This window comes from Aulonocara stuartgranti, assembly GCF_965226115.1.
Source record: "Aulonocara stuartgranti genome assembly, chromosome: 7".
Lineage (NCBI taxonomy): Eukaryota > Metazoa > Chordata > Actinopteri > Cichliformes > Cichlidae > Aulonocara > Aulonocara stuartgranti.
In genome coordinates this window covers 20,274,637-20,294,678 of record NC_138945.1, presented here as the reverse complement: position 1 = coordinate 20,294,678, position 20,042 = coordinate 20,274,637, and the positions used below count along the sequence as shown (strand labels likewise).

The window sequence follows — 20,042 nt, the reverse complement described above, 5'->3', positions numbered from 1 at the left end:
GAAACATAAACACGCTTGCTGAAGTTCCTATTTCAAATGTTTCAGAGACCGCCAGCAGAGAGCACTATTGTATACAAAGAGAATGGTAACCTTACACCACTGATTTCGGATACATAATCATTACTTTTACCCAGGTGCTATTAGATATTTCAGGTACCTTAGCATATGTAGACATGTGCACTTCATGGAACTTAAGGTCAACTGGATTTTTGTAGTTCAAGAGAAAGAAGGAAAAGAAATGTTTCCTGTAGTTAGATAAATACGCTGCAAGAAGCGTGTGAGCAAACTCTTGCAGTGGAATGAACATGTCTTTTTGTGAGTGGGTGTGTTTGTGTGTCCATTTTTTTTTTAAACTTCCTTTCAAAACACCAGCACTCAGTATATTACAGAATGTGCCAAATGACTTTATAAGGAATGAATGCACCTCGAATTAAGGCTTCTGAATGGCACCACTTGTTTACTGTGCATGTTTAACTGGGGGGTTTAAATTAGCTGGCAATAGAGGAAGGTTGGAGGAAGATGAATTTTATCTTAACTGAAGGTGGTATCCGTATGAAGGTGATGTAAATTTAAAACACAAGTGTGTGGGGGGAAAAAATGAGTGAAAATGTCAAAATTCAGATCAAAATTTTCATACACATTTTAACATCTTATCTGTCCACCCATCTGCTTGTTAAGTTCAACGGACACATTTCTGACATCTCAATGACATCACTGAATAGTAGCATCACAATCTCACATATTCACAGTAAAATACACAAAATATGGACCAAAAACTGCTGAGTGAAGGAGATGAAGTGAAAGGAAGCAGCAGCAATCCCAAGCTTATGTCACAAATAACCAACAACACCCAAATAATCACTGGCACAAACATAAAAAATGCAGTTACCTAAATATTAGAATATTATTTCCAATACTTGAATTTAAACACTTTCATTTTATTTTTGTCCAAAGCTCAACCCTGCCAGCACAAGCATGTGTGCATTCTTTTGTAGCCAGTCATACCTGCGGGCTAAAATGTGTTTTTTGTTTTTGCAAAATTCATTGGTAAGTTTGTTGCACTCAGATCTTCACATCGTGTTCCATTTTCATTTTCTTCTATAAATATGTCTCCTTCTCAAATGTTTTTGTCCTTGATAGAGCTTTGTGCATTCAGCTCCCTGTCATCAGAGACAGTGCTCAGGCACAGCTGTGCAGATACAGCACGTAAACTAAGCTATTTTTTCCTCATACATTTAAGTTAACTAGGCAAAAAACAAGGTAGTAAACTGAAAAAACAGTTAATTTGGCTTGTTTGAACATAACCTCAGCAATGGCATCAGTCAGATATGTAGCCATTAACCTGGTTTCACAAGGATGAATGAGTGACACAGATCAAACAGACTAACAGATGAGCAGATATAATTTATCATGTCATACTTTGGTTTCTATATGCCATACAAATACAAACAGGGAGGTAACTTTGCTATGGTTTAATACTATGCTGTACAGCTGTTCTGACAAAGACATCTCATTATAGTATTTTTCCCTTCTTGTTCTAATCGACACTGTCATTGATTGTGTGATTTTTGGATAGAAATCAAGCAATAACTGATCTTTACCATTGGGGGGCAGTGTGAACAAGCTGTAAACACAGACATCCTTCAAAAGTGGCTCAAAGAGTTTCACTCAGAGTCAAAAAAGCACCAACATTATTCAACACTTGCCATTTATTTAAGTCATTTTTGCATCTGCCTTGTGTATTTTTGTTTTTTCCTCTCTGTCAGGACCGTTTGCCAACCAGTTACAACCTCTGTGTGTCTGCTTTGTGGCTTTGTGGGGTACTGATTATAGCCACTGAAGCTATATGGAGCATCTTGCATCCTTAGTTAGTGAGCTGGCATTTATTTCTGTAAAATGAGACCGTTTACTGGCTGCTTATCTGCTTTTGAGTCTAACACGTAAGCCTTTCTACCTTTCTGTAGAGGCTCTCTAGATTTTGCCAAACTAAACCTCATTATGATGCTAAAAGGGAAGTGCTCCCAGACACCTGCCCACTGTGGTCATCTACCCACTTACTGTCGCGACACACTGACTGGCAGAAGTTGAAGATCACTCAGCTACTGCTTTCATTCTTTGGGAATTTACACAAGGGGACATAAGTGAATAAGAAACTTACAAATGGAGAAATGAAGCTGAAAAGCTGAAAAACAAATAACAAAAGCATTATTCCCATTCACAGCGAGTAGGTTCTTCTCAACAGAGATTCCTGCTGTCTGTCCAGAAGCCACCAGTCCAAAACCTCTGACTGCAAGGCCATGAGAACACACTGAGAAAAACTCATTCCCAGAGGCTTCCTCTGTGAAGATTCATCCATACTAATCTCATAAGTTGTCTATCAGATGAGGTCTCCCAGAATATCTCATGGGAGTAGATGCAGCTCCAGCTTGTTTACAGATGGCCACTTCCTACGTCACAAGGTCACACTGTTTCATGTTCAGCATTCCTCGTCCTGCAAATATAATTAAACACGCCGAGGGATGGCCGAGGACAGATGGCTCCGAGCCTGCTGTTGTTTGTTCCATTTTATTTAGTGAGATTTCTCATAAGGATGCTTAATTTTTGTAAAGTGATTAGATTTTATTACAAAGCAGGAATTCTGTTTATTTTTGATTGCCAGATATTAAAAAGCTTTGTTTTTTTATTATTACTGAATTAGATGGACAAGAGCTTTAAAAATAAAGCTAAATGATTGCTGTGCCAACAGTCTTTAGTCATCTGATTAGCAATTTGTGAGAAAATGCTTCTTAAAAATGGTGCTCTAGTGTCAACACTGATGTCAGCATTTTAACACGCTGCTGTTTATCAGTAAGAGTGGGTGCCCCCAACCTTGGTGTGTGCAGAAGCCCCACCCACCTGCTGTTCACACCTTGTGTTTTGTGAGGGATGGCCACTTCGAAGAAAGAGAGGGTGAGGGTAGTTAAAAGGGCTTCTTTCAGATAGCAACTGATAAATAAGACTTATTTTCACAACCGTGAGCCATGCAAAGCTACTCTAGCAGAATACAAAACTATAGATGTGAAGTTTAAAATGAGCAAAGTCGCCTTGACTTAGAAGTTTGACTAAAACCATCAGTAACAGTGATGATCACAACATGAACATCTGTAGAAAAAAATCACAGCAATGCAATTTACTTGACTTTAACTGGCTCTAAAAGTGTCAACTTCATTACAACCCAGAAAGGAAATATAAGTGAATTTCAACCTCTGGGGACTGAAATTTTATTACAAAGCATTTGCAGTTCTGTTGAGATATTTCACTCCAAAGTGAAGCAGAGGACAAGCTAATGTTCCCATAAGTGGAGCCTTGCGGCCCGGATGGCTAATGACCAGAGAATTATGATCACAATTTAATGATTGGTGCTAAACAGGTCGTGGATCTCTCTCTCTCTCTTGCCCACAGCCAGCTAATAGATAATAAAGAAAGGCCTGAGCCTTCACTTGACCCTCTACTATGTCAGGAACCCAGCTGGGACCTTGCTTGTTGATATTATCTCCTCCACAGTTGTCAGCACTTCATTTAAAGTTCTCCGTCACCTCACTCAACCAGCTCCTCCGCAGGACTGCACCACCACAACAGGTCAAATTTGCCCGCATCTTATTACCTGTGAGTTTGCAAACAAACTCATCATCATGCAGATGATTTGATTTTGAGGAAGTAATTATTGTGGGCACACCAGCTACCTCCTACACAGACTGGAATTTGCGTCTCTCCGTTGGTAATGAGCACCTTTTGCAGGCTCAGGGGATAAATTGGGAATTCATAAATGCTGGTCCTGTGGTGATAACAAATAATGTAGTTTGCATGACCAGTTCTGTAAATTATGCATTTGAGCTTGAAATTTTTTTTTTCTTTCAAATGCAAAAAATTAATCTATTCCTTTACTGACATTGTGCTATTATGCTATGGGGTATGAAATAGCCAGTGCATATTTTTTTTATCACCAATTTTAAATTAAATGTTTGATATTTATTGATTCATTCAGTCATCACATATTGCACAGACCATGCAAACAAATCATTTAAGTACGGAAGCTATTTTACAAATAGTGATACAAATGGTAAGCTCATTGAAGATAGCCTTCCCTCCAAGTAGAAAAAAGTAAATAACATAAACAAACAGATGAGCAGCAATATTTGTTCATGTAACCTAAAAAAGTGGCTTAGTGTGATCATAACCAGCCTTGTTAGCAAGCCGTGTTGCTCTTTATTGTAAAATATGCTGAATAAGAAGCATAATGATGGGAAATTACCACACAACTCAGACGTTCTGCCTGCAGGAGCACAGATACAGTGATTCAGACTGTGACAGCTCATGCGATCTCATCCCAGGCACTACTTTATTTGTAAATTACAGAATGAAAAACGCCTCCTCACCAGAATTAGCTAATGCAGCACTATGAATTTAGGGGAAAAAAAACATCAACAACTTTTTGACCACCCCCCAAAAAAGCAACACTTTCCAGGGGCTATGTATACAGCTGGGCTGGGACCAAAGTGAGGACAGAGTGACTGAATAAATGTTTGCTGAGCTGCCTGCACGCAGTCGTTTGTACATGTCATGTTGAAGACCCCGTAAAACTCTGGGTGTGTATGCACGCTGGATTAGTCACAGATGGTGTGTGGAAAAGTCGAGATTTTTTCTGTTTATTCTGCATTATAAGCCTGCTGTGGGAAATTTCCTGGCTGTTGAAATTTTAAGATGAGCAGCACAAGTTTCAAAACTGCTGGTTACTTTGCTCTGTATGCTGAAATAAAAGAGAAAGTCAACTGAGGCACTGCTCAGTCGGAGCTCTCCCTCGTTCTTTGAGACTTCCTCAAACATGATTTCTCTCTCTGTATCACACACACACACACACACACACACACACACACACACACACACTCCTCCCCTCCCTGCCTCCTCCTCCTCCACCTCTCTGTACCAACACACACTGCTGTCTTACACCGAGCGTGAGCGCCTCAGCAGCCGGGATGACTGGAGGAGCTGGGACTGCAGATACTGCGGTGCTGAGAAAGACGGCGTGAGCGCGTTTGTGTGCGTGTGCACGTGCCTGGGCGGACTCCAGCTGTAATGGTGCCCCGTGTGTGTGTGACTGTGCTGACCGCAACAGTCATCCTGTCCAACAGCGGAGACTTTCTCAGCGTGCAGATGGTGTGAGCAGTCAGGGGAAAAGTTTCTAACAGCTCGACTGAGTCTCGGCTAACTCAATCCACACTGCACACACACTCATACACTGTGCCAGTCCAGGAGGGGAGCAACAACAACAGCAGCAGCAGCTGAGCATGAGGACAACTTGAGCTTGTGTGTGAGCGGGATTTGTCTTGTAGTTGATTGATTGACCTGTCGCTGAAGAGGATACGGTGTCTGGGCATCACCACACATACGAGCTGTGAGATTCAACAGGGCTGCTCGTTTGAAAGGTGAGTCCGTTCAGTAAATCTGTTGACTCTTTGTTATGATTATGAAAATGCTGTAAGCAAAACGGACACTTTGTTACTATTTATTTATATTTCAGTCATAACAGGCATTCTTCACCTTAGACTACAGCACAGTAAATATGGCATGTGGTTTTGCTTTGGCACATTTTTAAAGCGGCATCGCTGGGTTAATGGCTCATTAAAGTGATTTATTGTGTGAAGTAGTTACACCTGCGGTGACTGCCATGTTGAGCAACGGAAACGTCAAATGCACGACTTCTGAGCTGCTGTGAATCTGTGCATTAACGCGCAAAACTGTCTTTAAGCTGTAGTCTTTTTCCATTAGCTCCGTTATTGTCTAAAAGCTACACATGTGTGGCTGAAATATGAAATTAGGAGCATGTGTGGCAATTGTTGTTGGAAGGCCGGGAAGCATTAAACTTCAGCATTAAACTTTCGGGAAAAATTAGTAAGTGTCAGGTTTTGTTATGCCGTACAGTTAAACCAATAGAATAATCTTTAAAATGGTAAGACTGTTGCTTATGACCTCAGTTCTGAGTACTTTTGACTGTAGCACGTAGAAGTTTGTCTATCTGTGGATGGATTTGATTTATGGTAAAAACACATCTTACATGTTTGCCTGATTTCAAAGATTGATGTGGTTTTACATTATTGAGTGAAGTGTGCCAGGAGTACAGGGACAAAGGGGAGTAGGGTCTGCATTCCCATACACATTTTAAGCCCTTGTCCCACATTAGTTTTCATTTTTGTATAATTAACTTCTCATATGAAAATAACCAATTGTTATATTTCTTTTTATCCTAAATCCTATATTCTTTTCAAATATTCTGGACCAAGAACACCTTGGCATCTTGGCTGGTACGATTTGATCACAAGATAGTCAGTACTGTTTGGAAACATTTTTGAACTGGTGTCTGTGTGTGTGGGGGGGGGAGAGAATGTCACTCATTCCAGCTTACTAAAATGGAAAAAGTAGTCAACAAAGAGAGGAACGTGGTGGAGAAAAGAAAGAGTTAAAGGGATCATGGCAGAACATCGGTAAAACAGAAGTGTGAATGGAAAAGAAATACATGAGAGCAAACCAGTAGAAGGAAGGATGATGACTCCCGTGTGCCAGGAATGTCTACAGCTCACAAGCTGTGCTGCTGGAAAGCTCAGGGATCAGGTTCCCCGTGTCAGCTGCTGTGCGGGACTGTTCCCAGGTCTAGCCATGTAATGTCTGTTTACTGAAGAGGGTGTGGGGACCAGAAGGACTGAACTGCAGCAAATCTAGAGTTCAGATTGGAAGTCCTATAGCTAAAGGTGTTTTTTTGTTTGTTTGTTTTTGTTTAATTTTCTTCATGTTTTGGAAAAAAAAGATTAAATCAAGTAGACACGGCTAATCTTTATATTCAAACTGACAATTTGCTATTTTTGTTTTGTTGCCAGGCACAGCATCTTGTGTGACATTTATGGAGGTTATAATGCAGAGTCAGCATAAACTCCTTCCAGCAAACATCACTAGTGAAAATGACTGTGGTCACTGGGCGCTGTTTTCACTTTGCCCCTCTCACCTGGCAGCGTATGATCTTGCATGGCGTCCTTTTTTTCCCCATCAGGAAAATATCCTCTTCATATACTGTAGAGACAGCCAAATTAACAGTATTGTCATTCAGTTGTCACAGTGTCAAAAACGTGTGAGATGAGTCAGGGGTCAATGTGAAGTCTTCACCTTCATCTCTCCACATGGTTGCTGCTCTGTTCCCAGACATACTGTGACACATGGCATGGAGGGAAACGAGTGTGTGTGTATGTATGTGTGTGGGTGGGTGGGGGGTATGCTAATGAAATGAGTGTATCATACCACAAAGCCAGCATAGTGGAGAACGAGGGGCACACATCGTGTCTAAACTGTTGTGTAGACAAAACAGATGCTGACTCGTCACACTGATTCATAAAATAAAGCCAGTTTATTGGGAACTCCAAGAAATTCCTCTTCAAGAACTGACCCTTAGTGTTTGTGATATACACTGCTCACCTCGCCTCCTTGCTTCTCGTCTCGCTTCCTTCCATCCATCCATCTTTCTGCATGACTCACAATGACTTGTGTGGGTAGTAAGCAATCATTGATGTTTCTTACCCTATAATGAAAGACAGCTCCTCAGATCCTGAACTCCCTGTAACCCCGTCCCACGTTAAATCACCGTAGGCCTAAATTGTGTGAGTGTTGGATGGAGCAATGGATTATTATCCTTATTTATTTTTTTCACATGTGTGCGAGTACTTCCATCTGTGACTGCTCTGAAGCCCTTCCTCTTTCACATCCTTTCCGGTGATTAGCACAGCAACAGCGCAGCAAGCAGCATGCCGTCCTCTCACCTCTGTGACTTTATAACAGAAGTCTAATAGAAACAGACTGCTCTCGAGGTAGCAGCTTTGGCAGCCGAGGGTTATATTTGTCTTTAACACATGCTGGTCACAGAGGCCCTCTGCGTTTCGAGAGAGGGGGTGAGGGTGGTTAGAGATATTTAAAGAGTTGATGGCACTGACTGGTAATGCAAGTTCATGTTTCATCTTGCGTGTTTTGTGGTCTTTTGTGCTGTTAGTACATATTCATGTGAACAAAAAAATCTAAATGTAGCTTCATGACACACAGTCTGTCAGTTCAGGGTGGAGTCGCTCACCTGTCAATCATGGTGAAGACAGAGAAAGGGAGATGAGCCATTGCTGCTTTATATTTTTGTTCTTGGACTACTGATTTACATGACCCAAGGAAAGTTGGCTCTGGTTTTACTGGCAAGCACCAGGTTCAAAGTAGGTTACAGCTGCTGAAAATGCAGAACTGAGGACTGGTGACAGACTGATGGTAATGGCAGTGCTTGCTGCAATGTGCAATGACACCAATGAAGAATTTATCTCTTCTGTTTATCAGTGAATCATTAATACTTCAAGCTGGGGAATATTTACTTAGCTGAGACTGTCAGTGACCTTTTATATCATAGGTGTCAAACTCTGGCCCGCGGGCCAAATTTGGCCCGCAGCGTAATTACATTTGGCCATACCAAATTACTATTAGAGCTGGCCTACTGGTATTATACAGCTAATATATATATTGTTTAGTATTAAGCTTTGCTTGTTCCATATTCAGTCCATATAAGAAAAGATTCATTCTTATATCTGGAGGAAGGTTTTTTTTCCAATAAATATCAATGTTAGCCCACGATTTTGTTCCAGTTTTCAATTTTGGCCCACTTTGTATTTGAGTCTGTTTTATATGAACAAATAAGTCACAACAGGTTTTGAAAGGTTTTGAAAAATGTGATTTTCTTAGAAACCTGAGGAGCTTATTATTTCTATTATTATTTGTCTTGTCATTTAATTCATAGAAAATGTCTTTTTTTGTGAAATGTCTATAGGTGACAGTGAAAAACAGGACCCTTGATATGTTTGTACTAGTTTATCTTTTTCTTAATACTTTGTAGTATCAATGGCAGTGGGGGAAATCTTCATCAATAGTTCAGATCTATGCACATTTTCCAAAACCTTCCGGTGGACCGGTTTGTAGTCTGTGCTGGGCCGCTTCTGGGCCCTGGGCATTATGCTTGAGACGCCTATTTTAAAAACTAAGCACATGACGAGCACAAGTACAGAAGCAGGACGAGTTCTAGATGTAGGGTTAGCTGGGTTTGGATGCTTGACTACACAGGAACTGTCCCTTATGTGTCCTGCAACAACTAAAGCTTGACTGCAAAAGTACATGGTTGGTAATTTGCCTGATATCACTGCACAGATTTCAGTGTTAGTAGATGTGCTTAAACATTAACATTTCATCCTCATGCTTTGTGGCAGCCGCAGAGTGGGAAAGTCAGTAGTTCTAACTTTGTTGAATCCAATTACCTCTCAGCAGTGCTCTGGGCTGCTGTTGTGACCAGTCACTTCCTGTGGTGGCCCATGTGGCAGAATTTTCTGCCAAGACCAAAAAGTTCAACCATTTATGCAATTATCTCTATAGTTCCAATAAGCAGAGGGTGGAATATCCTTGTTTTCTACAGCCCAAATATATCTTTTTCTAGCTCTTTTGTAGTCTTTATCTGCAAGAAAAGCAGAACTTTAATTTCCCAAAGGAAGAGCCACACAGTGCAGCAAGGCCTCAATCTTCCTTTCTTCCAAACTAGTTCAGTTCAAATAAAGACATGTCAAACAGCAGCTAAGGCTTTTTTGTGTGCTCTTAGCTTCAGTAGTTTCCCATATGGGGAACAAACAGTGTGTGTAAGCAGTGAAAACTAGCAACCTCCTGATGCTGTGAGACCAGTCCTGTGTAGACAGGAAGGTCTCTGGTGTCACATTTCAGAGACTTTACAGCCTTGGTCACCTTTCTTTCGACCTCTTAGATATCTTTATTTCATAGCGCATGGCTATACTGTTATCCAACATATGGTACATATGACATCACTTAAAACTTGGCCAGCTAATGTGTAAAAGTTGCCATAACTTTATTTATGGCTGTATATGTTGAAGCCTTAGCGGCAAGCTAAACATAGAGCCCCTTTTTGTTTTTATCACATGGTTATGTACTATGAAACAATGCTTTATTGTACCACTTGGTACCTTTCTGCCTGCTTCAGAAAATAGCTGTCATCACTTATGATACATCTGCTGCCTGTATTTTTATTATTTCATTGACAGATGTATATTTTTAAATCAACAAAGTCCATGAAGCTGATGCAACCTGGCTCAGTTTCCCATGGACAAAGACTGCCTATTAATACGTCTGTGCTCAATAAGGGACCAGCACTGATGGTGTTTTGAAAGACTTCTTCTCACTTCAACACAGAGAAATCAGTCTCTGCTTTTTTTTCTGCTTGAGTTGTGTGCTCTCAGTTCATTCATTTTTATCGGACTGCCTGAGAACCACAGATATGTTGCACCCTGCTAAGAAATTATAGTGCATGCTGCACAACCTTAGAAGGACAGCACGAAGATATCTACAACTCAGCACTCTGAGTGTGCGGGTGTGTCTGTGTGTGTGTGCATGCGTGTGAAATATATACAAAGCTGATGTTTACAGTGAAGGTCAGGGTGTTTTTTCTTCATCATGGGCAAAGTTCTCAGGCATGTTATGAGAAAATTCTAGCATCGTGTTAAGTACAAGGCACCTTGAATGTTCCCTGTTGGATGAAACAGAAGTAATGTTAGCAATGAAATACAATCTAGTAGGCATGACAGATGGTAGTTTGGATTAAAGCCTCACTGATATATTGTTTGACCATAATTAGCTGTTGAAACTGAAAAATTGACATACATCTAGTAGATACTAGAATGAATATATATATATATACAGGGAGTGCAGAATTATTAGGCAAGTTGTATTTTTGAGGAATAATTTTATTATTGAACAACAACCATGTTCTCAATGAACCCAAAAAACTCATTAATATCAAAGCTGAATGTTTTTGGAAGTAGTTTTTAGTTTGTTTTAGTTTTAGCTATTTTAGGGGGATATCTGTGTGTGCAGGTGACTATTACTGTGCATAATTATTAGGCAACTTAACAAAAAACAAATATATACCCATTTCAATTATTTATTTTTACCAGTGAAACCAATATAACATCTCCACATTCACAAATATACATTTCTGACATTCAAAAACAAAACAAAAACAAATCAGCGACCAATATAGCCACCTTTCTTTGCAAGGACACTCAAAAGCCTGCCATCCATGGATTCTGTCAGTGTTGTGATCTGTTCACCATCAACATTGCGTGCAGCAGCAACCACAGCCTCCCAGACACTGTTCAGAGAGGTGTACTGTTTTCCCTCCTTGTAAATCTCACATTTGATGATGGACCACAGGTTCTCAATGGGGTTCAGATCAGGTGAACAAGGTGGCCATGTCATTAGTTTTTCTTCTTTTATACCCTTTCTTGCCAGCCACGCTGTGGAGTACTTGGACGCGTGTGATGGAGCATTGTCCTGCATGGAAATCATGTTTTTCTTGAAGGATGCAGACTTCTTCCTGTACCACTGCTTGAAGAAGGTGTCTTCCAGAAACTGGCAGTAGGACTGGGAGTTGAGCTTGACTCCATCCTCAACCCAAAAAGGCCCCACAAGCTCATCTTTGATGATACCAGCCCAAACCAGTACTCCACCTCCACCTTGCTGGCGTCTGAGTCAGACTGGAGCTCTCTGCCCTTTACCAATCCAGCCACGGGCCCATCCATCTGGCCCATCAAGACTCACTCTCATTTCATCAGTCCATAAAACCTTAGAAAAACCAGTCTTGAGATATTTCTTGGCCCAGTCTTGACGTTTCAGCTTGTGTGTCTTGTTCAGTGGTGGTCGTCTTTCAGCCTTTCTTACCTTGGCCATGTCTCTGAGTATTGCACACCTTGTGCTTTTGGGCTCTCCAGTGATGTTGCAGCTCTGAAATATGGCCAAACTGGTGGCAAGTGGCATCTTGGCAGCTGCACGCTTGACTTTTCTCAGTTCATGGGCAGTTATTTTGCGCCTTGGTTTTTCCACACGCTTCTTGTGACCCTGTTGACTATTTTGAATGAAACGCTTGATTGTTCGATGATCACGCTTCAGAAGCTTTGCAATTTTGAGACTGCTGCATCCCTCTGCAAGATATCTCACTATTTTTGACTTTTCTGAGCCTGTCAAGTCCTTCTTTTGACCCATTTTGCCAAAGGAAAGGACGTTGCCTAATAATTATGCACACCTGATATAGGGTGTTGATGTCATTAGACCACACCCCTTCTCATTACAGAGATGCACATCACCTATTATGCTTAATTGGTAGTAGGCTTTCGAGCCTATACAGCTTGGAGTAAGACAACATACATGAAGAGGATGATGTGGACAAAATACTCATTTGCCTAATAATTCTGCACTCCCTGTATATATATATATATACACTCAACAAAAATATAAACGCAACACTTTTGTTTTTGCTCCCATTCCCCATGGGATGGACGTAGAGACCTAAAATTCATTCCAGATACACAATATAACCATCCCTCCCAAACAGTGGTCACAAATCAGTCCAAATGTGTGGTAGTGGGCACATCTGCCATATTGAGATAATCCATCCCACCTCACAGGTGTGCCACATCAGGATGCTGATCTGACATCATGAGTAGTGCACAGGTGTACCTCAGACTGCCCACAACAAAAGGCCACCCTGGATTGTGCAGTTTTGTCTCACAGCAAAATGCCACAGATACCACAAGCAATGAGGGAGCGTGCAATTGGCATGCTGACAGCAGGAATGTCAACCAGATCTGTCGCCCGTGCATTGAATGTTCATTTCTCAACCATAAGCTGTCTCCACAGGCGTTTCAGAGAACATGGCAGCACATCCAACCGGCCTCACAACCGCAGACCTCGTGTAACCACACCAGCCCAGGACCTCGACATCCAGGTTCACCTCCAAGATCGTCTGAGACCAGCCACCCAGACAGCTGCTGGAACAATTGGTTTGCACAACCAAACAATTTCCGCACAAACTGTCAGAAACCATCTCAGGGACGCTCAACTGCATGCCCGTCGTCCTCATCGGGGTCTTGACCTGACTCCAGCTCGTCGCCGTAACAGACTTGTGTGGGCAAATGCTCACATTCGATGGCGTCTGGCACGTTGGAGAGGTGTGCGCTTCACGGATGAATCATGGTTCACATTGTTCAGGGCAGATGGCAGCTGAGAATGTCCCAGGTCTTGCATGGCCAGCATACTCACCGGACATGTCACCCATTGAGCATGTTCGGGATGTGCTTGACCGGCGTATACGACAGCGTGTACCAGTTCCCACGAATATCCAACAACCTCGCACAGCCATTGAAGTGGAGTGGACCAACATTCCACAGGCCACAATTGACAATCTGATAGACTCCATGCAACGATGTGTTGCACTGCATGAGGCAAATGGTGGTCACACCAGATACTGACCGGTTCTGGGTCCCCAGACCCCCAATGGTAAATGGTAAATGGCCTGCATTTGTATAGCGCTTTTCTAGTCCATAGGACCCCAAAGCGCTTTACACTACATTCAGTCATTCACCCATTCACACACACATTCACACACTGGCGATAGCAAGCTACATTGTAGCCACAGCTGCCCTGGGGCGCACTGACAGAGGCGAGGCTGCCGGACACAGGCGTCACCGGGCCCTCTGACCACCACCAGTAGGCAAACATGGCGCAAAAACTGCACATTCCAGGGTGGCCTTTTGTTGTGGGCAGTCTGAGGTACACCTGTGCACTACTCATGATGTCAGATCAGCATCCTGATGTGGCACACCTGTGAGGTGGGATGGATTATCTCAATATGGCAGATGTGCCCACTACCACACATTTGGACTGATTTGTGACCACTGTTTGGGAGGGATGGTTATATTGTGTATCTGGAATGAATTTTAGGTCTCTATGTCCATCCCATGGGGAATGGGAGCAGTAACAAAAGTGTTGCGTTTATATTTTTGTTGAGTGTATGTATATATATATATATATATATATATATATATATATATACCGAGCTTGAAGGATAAACCGCCCGCATGGGCGTGCTGGGTGTTTTATATATATATATATATATATATATATATATATATATATATATATAAAAACACCCAGCACGCCCATGCGGGCGGTTTATCCTTCAAGCTCGGGTCCTCTACCAGAGGCCTGGGAGCTTGAGGGTCCTGCGCAGTATCTTAGCTGTTCCCAGGACTGCGCTCTTCTGGACAGAGATCTCCGATGTTGTTCCCGGGATCTGCTGGAGCCACTCGCCTAGCTTGGGAGTCACCGCACCTAGTGCTCCGATTACCACGGGGACCACCGTTACCTTCACTCTCCACATCCTCTCGAGCTCTTCTCTGAGCCCTTGGTATTTCTCCAGCTTCTCGTGTTCCTTCTTCCTGATATTGCTGTCATTCGGAACCGCTACATCGATCACTACGGCCGTCTTCTTCTGTTTGTCTACCACCACTATGTCCGGTTGGTTAGCCACCACCATTTTGTCCGTCTGTATCTGGAAGTCCCACAGGATCTTAGCTCGGTCATTCTCCACCACCCTTGGGGGCATCTCCCATTTTGACCTCGGGACTTCCAGGTTATACTCCGCACAGATGTTCCTGTACACTATGCCGGCCACTTGGTTATGGCGTTCCATGTATGCCTTGCCTGCTAGCATCTTGCACCCTGCTGTTATGTGCTGGATTGTCTCTGGGGCATCTTTACACAGCCTGCACCTGGGGTCTTGCCTGGTGTGATAGACCCCAGCCTCTATGGATCTTGTGCTCAGAGCTTGTTCTTGTGCTGCCATGATTAGTGCCTCTGTGCTGTCTTTCAGTCCAGCTTTGTCCAGCCACTGGTAGGATTTCTGGATATCAGCCACCTCCTCTATCTGCCGGTGGTACATACCATGCAGGGGCCTGTCCTTCCATGATGGTTCCTCGTCTCCCTCCTCTTTCTTGGGTTTCTGCTGCCTGAGGTATTCACTGAGCACTCGGTCAGTTGGGGCCATCTTCCCAATGTATTCTTGGATGTTCGTTGTCTCATCCTGGACTGTGGTGCTGACACTCACCAGTCCCCGGCCCCCTTCCTTCCGCTTAGCGTACAGCCTCAGGGTGCTGGACTTGGGGTGAAACCCTCCATGCATGGTAAGGAGCTTTCTTGTCTTTATGTCAGTGGCTTCTATCTCCTCCTTTGGCCAGCCTATTACCCCAGCAGGGTACCTGATCACGGGCAGGGCGTACGTGTTGATGGCCCGGATCTTGTTCTTACCATTCAGCTGACTCCTCAGGACTTGCCTGACCCTCTGCAGGTACTTGGTGGTTGCAGCTTTTCTAGCGGCCTCTTCATGGTTCCCATTCGCCTGCGGGATCCCCAAGTACTTGTAACTGTCCTCTATGTCTGCAATGTTGCTTTCTGGTAGTTCAATCCCCTCAGTTCTGACTACCTTCCCTCTCTTTGTTACCATCCGACTACACTTCTCCAGTCAGAACGACATTCCAATGTCATTGCTGTATAGCCTGGTAGTGTGGATCAGTGAATCGATGTCTCGTTCACTCTTGGCATACAGCTTGATGTCATCCATGTACAGGAGGTGGCTGACAACTGCTCCGTTCCGTAGTCGGTATCCGTAGCCAGTCTTGTTAATGATCTCACTGAGGGGGTTCAGGCCTATGCAGAACAGCAGTGGGGACAGAGCATCTCCTTGGTAGATCCCGCACTTGATGGTGACTTGTGCTATGGGCTTGGAGTTGGCCTCTAGTGTTGTACGCCACATCCCCATTGAGTTCCTGATGAAGGCTCTTAGGGTCCCATTGATCTTGTACAATTCTAGGCATTCCAGTATCCAGCTGTGGGGCATTGAGTCATAGGCCTTCTTGTAATCAATCCAGGCAGTGCACAGGTTGGTCAGTCTGGTCTTGCAGTCTCGGCTGACTGTTCTGTCTACCAGTAGCTGGTGTTTTGCGCCTCTGGTATTATTGCCAATTCCTTTCTGTGTCCCGCTCATGTATTGACCCATGTGCCTGTTCATCTTAGCCGATATGATGCCTGACAGGAGCTTCCATGTAGTACTGAGGCAGGTTATTGGTCGGTAGTTGGAGGGGACCGGTCCCTTCTTGGGGTCCTTGGGGATCAGGACCGTCCGGCCTTCAGTTAGCCATTCCGGGTGTCTCTCGTTAACTAGCAGCTGGTTCATTTGTGCTGCCAGACGCTCGTGGAGTGCAGTCAGCTTCTTCAGCCAGTAGGCGTGAACCATGTCGGGCCCTGGTGCTGTCCAACTCTTCATACTGGAGACCCTTTCTTGGATATCTGCCACTGTGATGGTTACTGGACCCTGTTCAGGGAGGTCGCTGTGGTCTGCCCTCAGATCCTCTAGCCACTGAGCATTGCCGTTATGGGTTGCATCCTTCTCCCATATGCTCTTCCAGTATTGCTCCGTCTCCAGCCTTGGTGGTGCTGTTCTCTTATTGTTCCCTTGCCACTGAGAGTACACCTTTGCTGGTTCTGTGGAGAACAGCTGGTTTATTCTCCTGCCTTCTATCTCTCTGGTGTACCTCCTCAAGCGGCTGGCCAAGGCTGTGAGTCTTTGCTTGGCAGTTTCCAAGGCCTCAGGTATGGACAGCTTGCTGTATTTCTTAGGCACCTTATTTGTCGCACCTTTCTGCAACTCCGTTAGTTGGCTAACCTCCCTCCGTGCTACTTTGATCTTGCCCTCTAGCCTCCTTCTCCATGGAGGGTACTGCCCCTTGTCGCTGTTCAACTTGTAGCCAAGCATCTCACTGATCACTGCTGCCGTATTGTAGATCAGCTTGTTAGTGTCGGTAATCGTGGTTGTAGGTATTGCCCGTAGTGCTGCATTAACATCATCTAGCAGACCTTCTGAGGGTACTTCACGTAATCTTGGTAACCGGCTACGGGGGATCCAGGTTTCAAGCTTGGCCATGATCCTATTTTTCAGGTCAGTTCCTCTCGCACTCAACGATCCTTCTCCTATCGCACTTGGGGCTATGTACCCAATCTCGGGTGGGGGTGATGATATCGCCCCCCTGACCTGGCGTCCTGACTCCTCCTTGCCGTAGCATTTGTGTTGTACCTCGTCAATCTCTAGCTGTGAGAGCAGTCCCTTCTTTCGAATGTTGGAACACTGAGCTACTAGTTGTTTCGCCGTCATTGTGGATGTTGGGTATCGAAGAATCCATAGGTCCCTCATCCTATTCATGTAGCCCCTTCCGCCGGGGTTACTTGCGTAGTAGCATTCCAACAACGCCCTGTTTTCGTCCCTTGCCCACGATGCCTTCTTGTTCCAGTAGCCCACTTTTCGTCAGGGTGCCCTGGTTCCTCAACACCTGACGCGGACCTTGTTGATCCGGGCGACGTCCGAGCCGGCATGCCTTCATATTTATCTGTCTCGCTCATGTCTGCGGTAGGCTTGCTTAGCATAGGGGTCTAGCCTTAGGACCCTTACTGGACACAGACGCCCCAGGCAGGAATCGATCTTGCGATCCTCTGTTCCAAATATATATATATATAAAACACCCAGCACGCCCCTGCGGGCGGTTTATCCTTCAAGCTCGGGTCCTCTACCAGAGGCCTGGGAGCTTGAGGGTCCTGCGCAGTATCTTAGCTGTTCCCAGGACTGCGCTCTTCTGGACAGAGATCTCCGATGTTGTTCCCGGGATCTGCTGGAGCCACTCGCCTAGCTTGGGAGTCACCGCACCTAGTGCTCCGATTACCACGGGGACCACCGTTACCTTCACCCTCCACATCCTCTCAAGCTCTTCTCTGAGCCCTTGGTATTTCTCCAGCTTCTCGTGTTCCTTCTTCCTGATATTGCTGTCATTCGGAACCGCTACATCGATCACTACGGCCGTCTTCTTCTGTTTGTCTACCACCACTATGTCCGGTTGGTTAGCCACCACCATTTTGTCCGTCTGTATCTGGAAGTCCCACAGGATCTTAGCTCGGTCATTCTCCACCACCCTTGGGGGCATCTCCCATTTTGACCTCGGGACTTCCAGGTTATACTCGGCACAGATGTTCCTGTACACTATGCCGGCCACTTGGTTATGGCGTTCCATGTATGCCTTGCCTGCTATATATATATATATATATATATATATATATATATATATATATATATAACAACTACCTTCATTCTTCATGCCGTAGCTCCAACTAGGTGCTGCAGCTGTTCCAGGTTTGTCAGCTGCACAGCCATGATGATCCACCACATCCCAAAGGTGCTCTGTTGGATTGAGATCTGGTGATTTGGAGGTCATTTGACTGCAGTAGACTTATTTTCATGTTCAAGAAACCTGTTTGTTTTTGAGCTTTGTGGTGTGCTATCGTGCTGGAAGCAACCATCACTGTGGTCATAAAAGGGACCGATATAGTCAGCAACAATACCCAGCTAGACTGTGGCGGCTGGATATCGTCTCTTTTTCAGAACGTTCTCTGTAAACCTTAAAGATGGTTGTGTGGGAAAATCCCAGTAGATCAGCAGTTTCAGAAATACTCCCAGCCCATCTCACAACAACAACCGTGCAGCATTCATAAAATTGCCTTTCTCTCCCATATGAAAGTTTGAACTTCAGCTATTTTTGACCTTCAGCTGATTTGACCATATGTACATGCCTAAATGCATTGACTTACTGCCACGCGATTGGCTGATGAGATAATTACATTAATAAGCAGCTGAACAGGTGAATCTGAGAAAGCAGCCAGTGAGTGCATGTGGCTTCTTTGTATTGTTTAGAATGATCTCAGCTCAGTCTGCAGCACATACATAAGAGCAGCATCACAGCCGAGCAGATGGTGGTACACAGTCAAGAACGTGTCTTTGCACAGTGTTGCCAACTAGGTCAGAAATACACATTGCTGAAAAGCTCATAAACAATTGCTTTTTCTGGTTTTAAATGATAAATATTGCTTTGAAAATTAAATGCCAAATTCTATATCATGCTTGATCTGATCACCTTACTAAAAAACAAGGGTTCATGTCAACCTCTAACTTAAACAAGATTGATTACATTACTGTCTTCATTTGAAATGTACTCTACCTGTACGGTTGTATGTAAAAGAAAGCACCTTAAAGTTTAAAGCAGACTGAATCTGAAAGCTTTCTTGTCTTCGTGTGTCACTAGTTTCCTCCCTTTCCTAACAGTGGGGTTATGCTGGGTGACCAAAAAGTCATTAATATTACTGTTCCAGTGTGCCGCTGTTTATTTTGAGACTGTGGCTCAAGGGACTGATACGCTGCTGCACACATGCATCTGTACACACAGGTGTTTTACTGGGACACAGTATACAGCTCTTGGAGGTGGTTTTCAAAATGCTGAATCGATATAACAGTGATGTGCTCTGAAGAGACTTTGCTGGTGCTTCATAAATATGCTTACAGCCACAACTATAAGCACGTACTGGGGAGGTGTCTTCCACAACGAATGGCTGGTTTGGAAAACAGGTCATTGAGCTTACCTTAGCACTTGTTTGGGTTGTTGTTGCTTGATGGCCACATAAACCATCCGCTGCTGTTATGATTTCTTATTTGTGATATGTATGCAAGCTTTTGAGGAAATGGTTGTCTGCTTCATTGGGTTTCTATCAATTAAAACTCAGGAATGTGATGTGCATAAGTGATAAAGCATCATGTGTTTCACTGCTTTTGAAAACTGCTAAATGAAGAACCTGATGATCATATACATATACTGTACTTTGTTCATCAGTTTATTGCTGTTCTTTTCTATTGAGTCTATTAGACTTGTTTATGTCACCCACAAATATGAATGTGCTTTTAGTGAGACCACAACAATTAAAATGAGTAACTTTGCAAAGGTCACCATTCATCATGCAGTTCCTGCATGGGCCGATAAAAACACTAACTTTTCTTCTGCTTCTATTCCATTTGTCAGGTAATTTATAGATTTAGTAATGGCTATGCATTTGTACGGCAATTTATTACCCCTGGACTGGGCCACAGTGTAATGTAAATCTAAATGGTATTTCTACTGTCAGCCAGATCCAAGATATTCACATTAAGAAAGGGCTGAGTTATTTACAGTTTCAATTCA

At 43.7% G+C, this 20,042-nt stretch overlaps 1 protein-coding gene across 1 annotated transcript in view; it reads left to right on the top strand.

The window, feature by feature from the left end:
• The first annotated feature begins 4,968 nt into the window (after positions 1-4,968).
• arhgap24 (Rho GTPase activating protein 24) overlaps positions 4,969-20,042 on the top strand; it is an 84,093-nt gene continuing 69,019 nt past the window's right edge. Inside the window, exon 1 of the mRNA XM_082541537.1 lies at positions 4,969-5,462. The gene's annotated coding sequence lies outside the window, so the exon portion shown is untranslated. The remainder of the gene's footprint in view (positions 5,463-20,042) is intronic.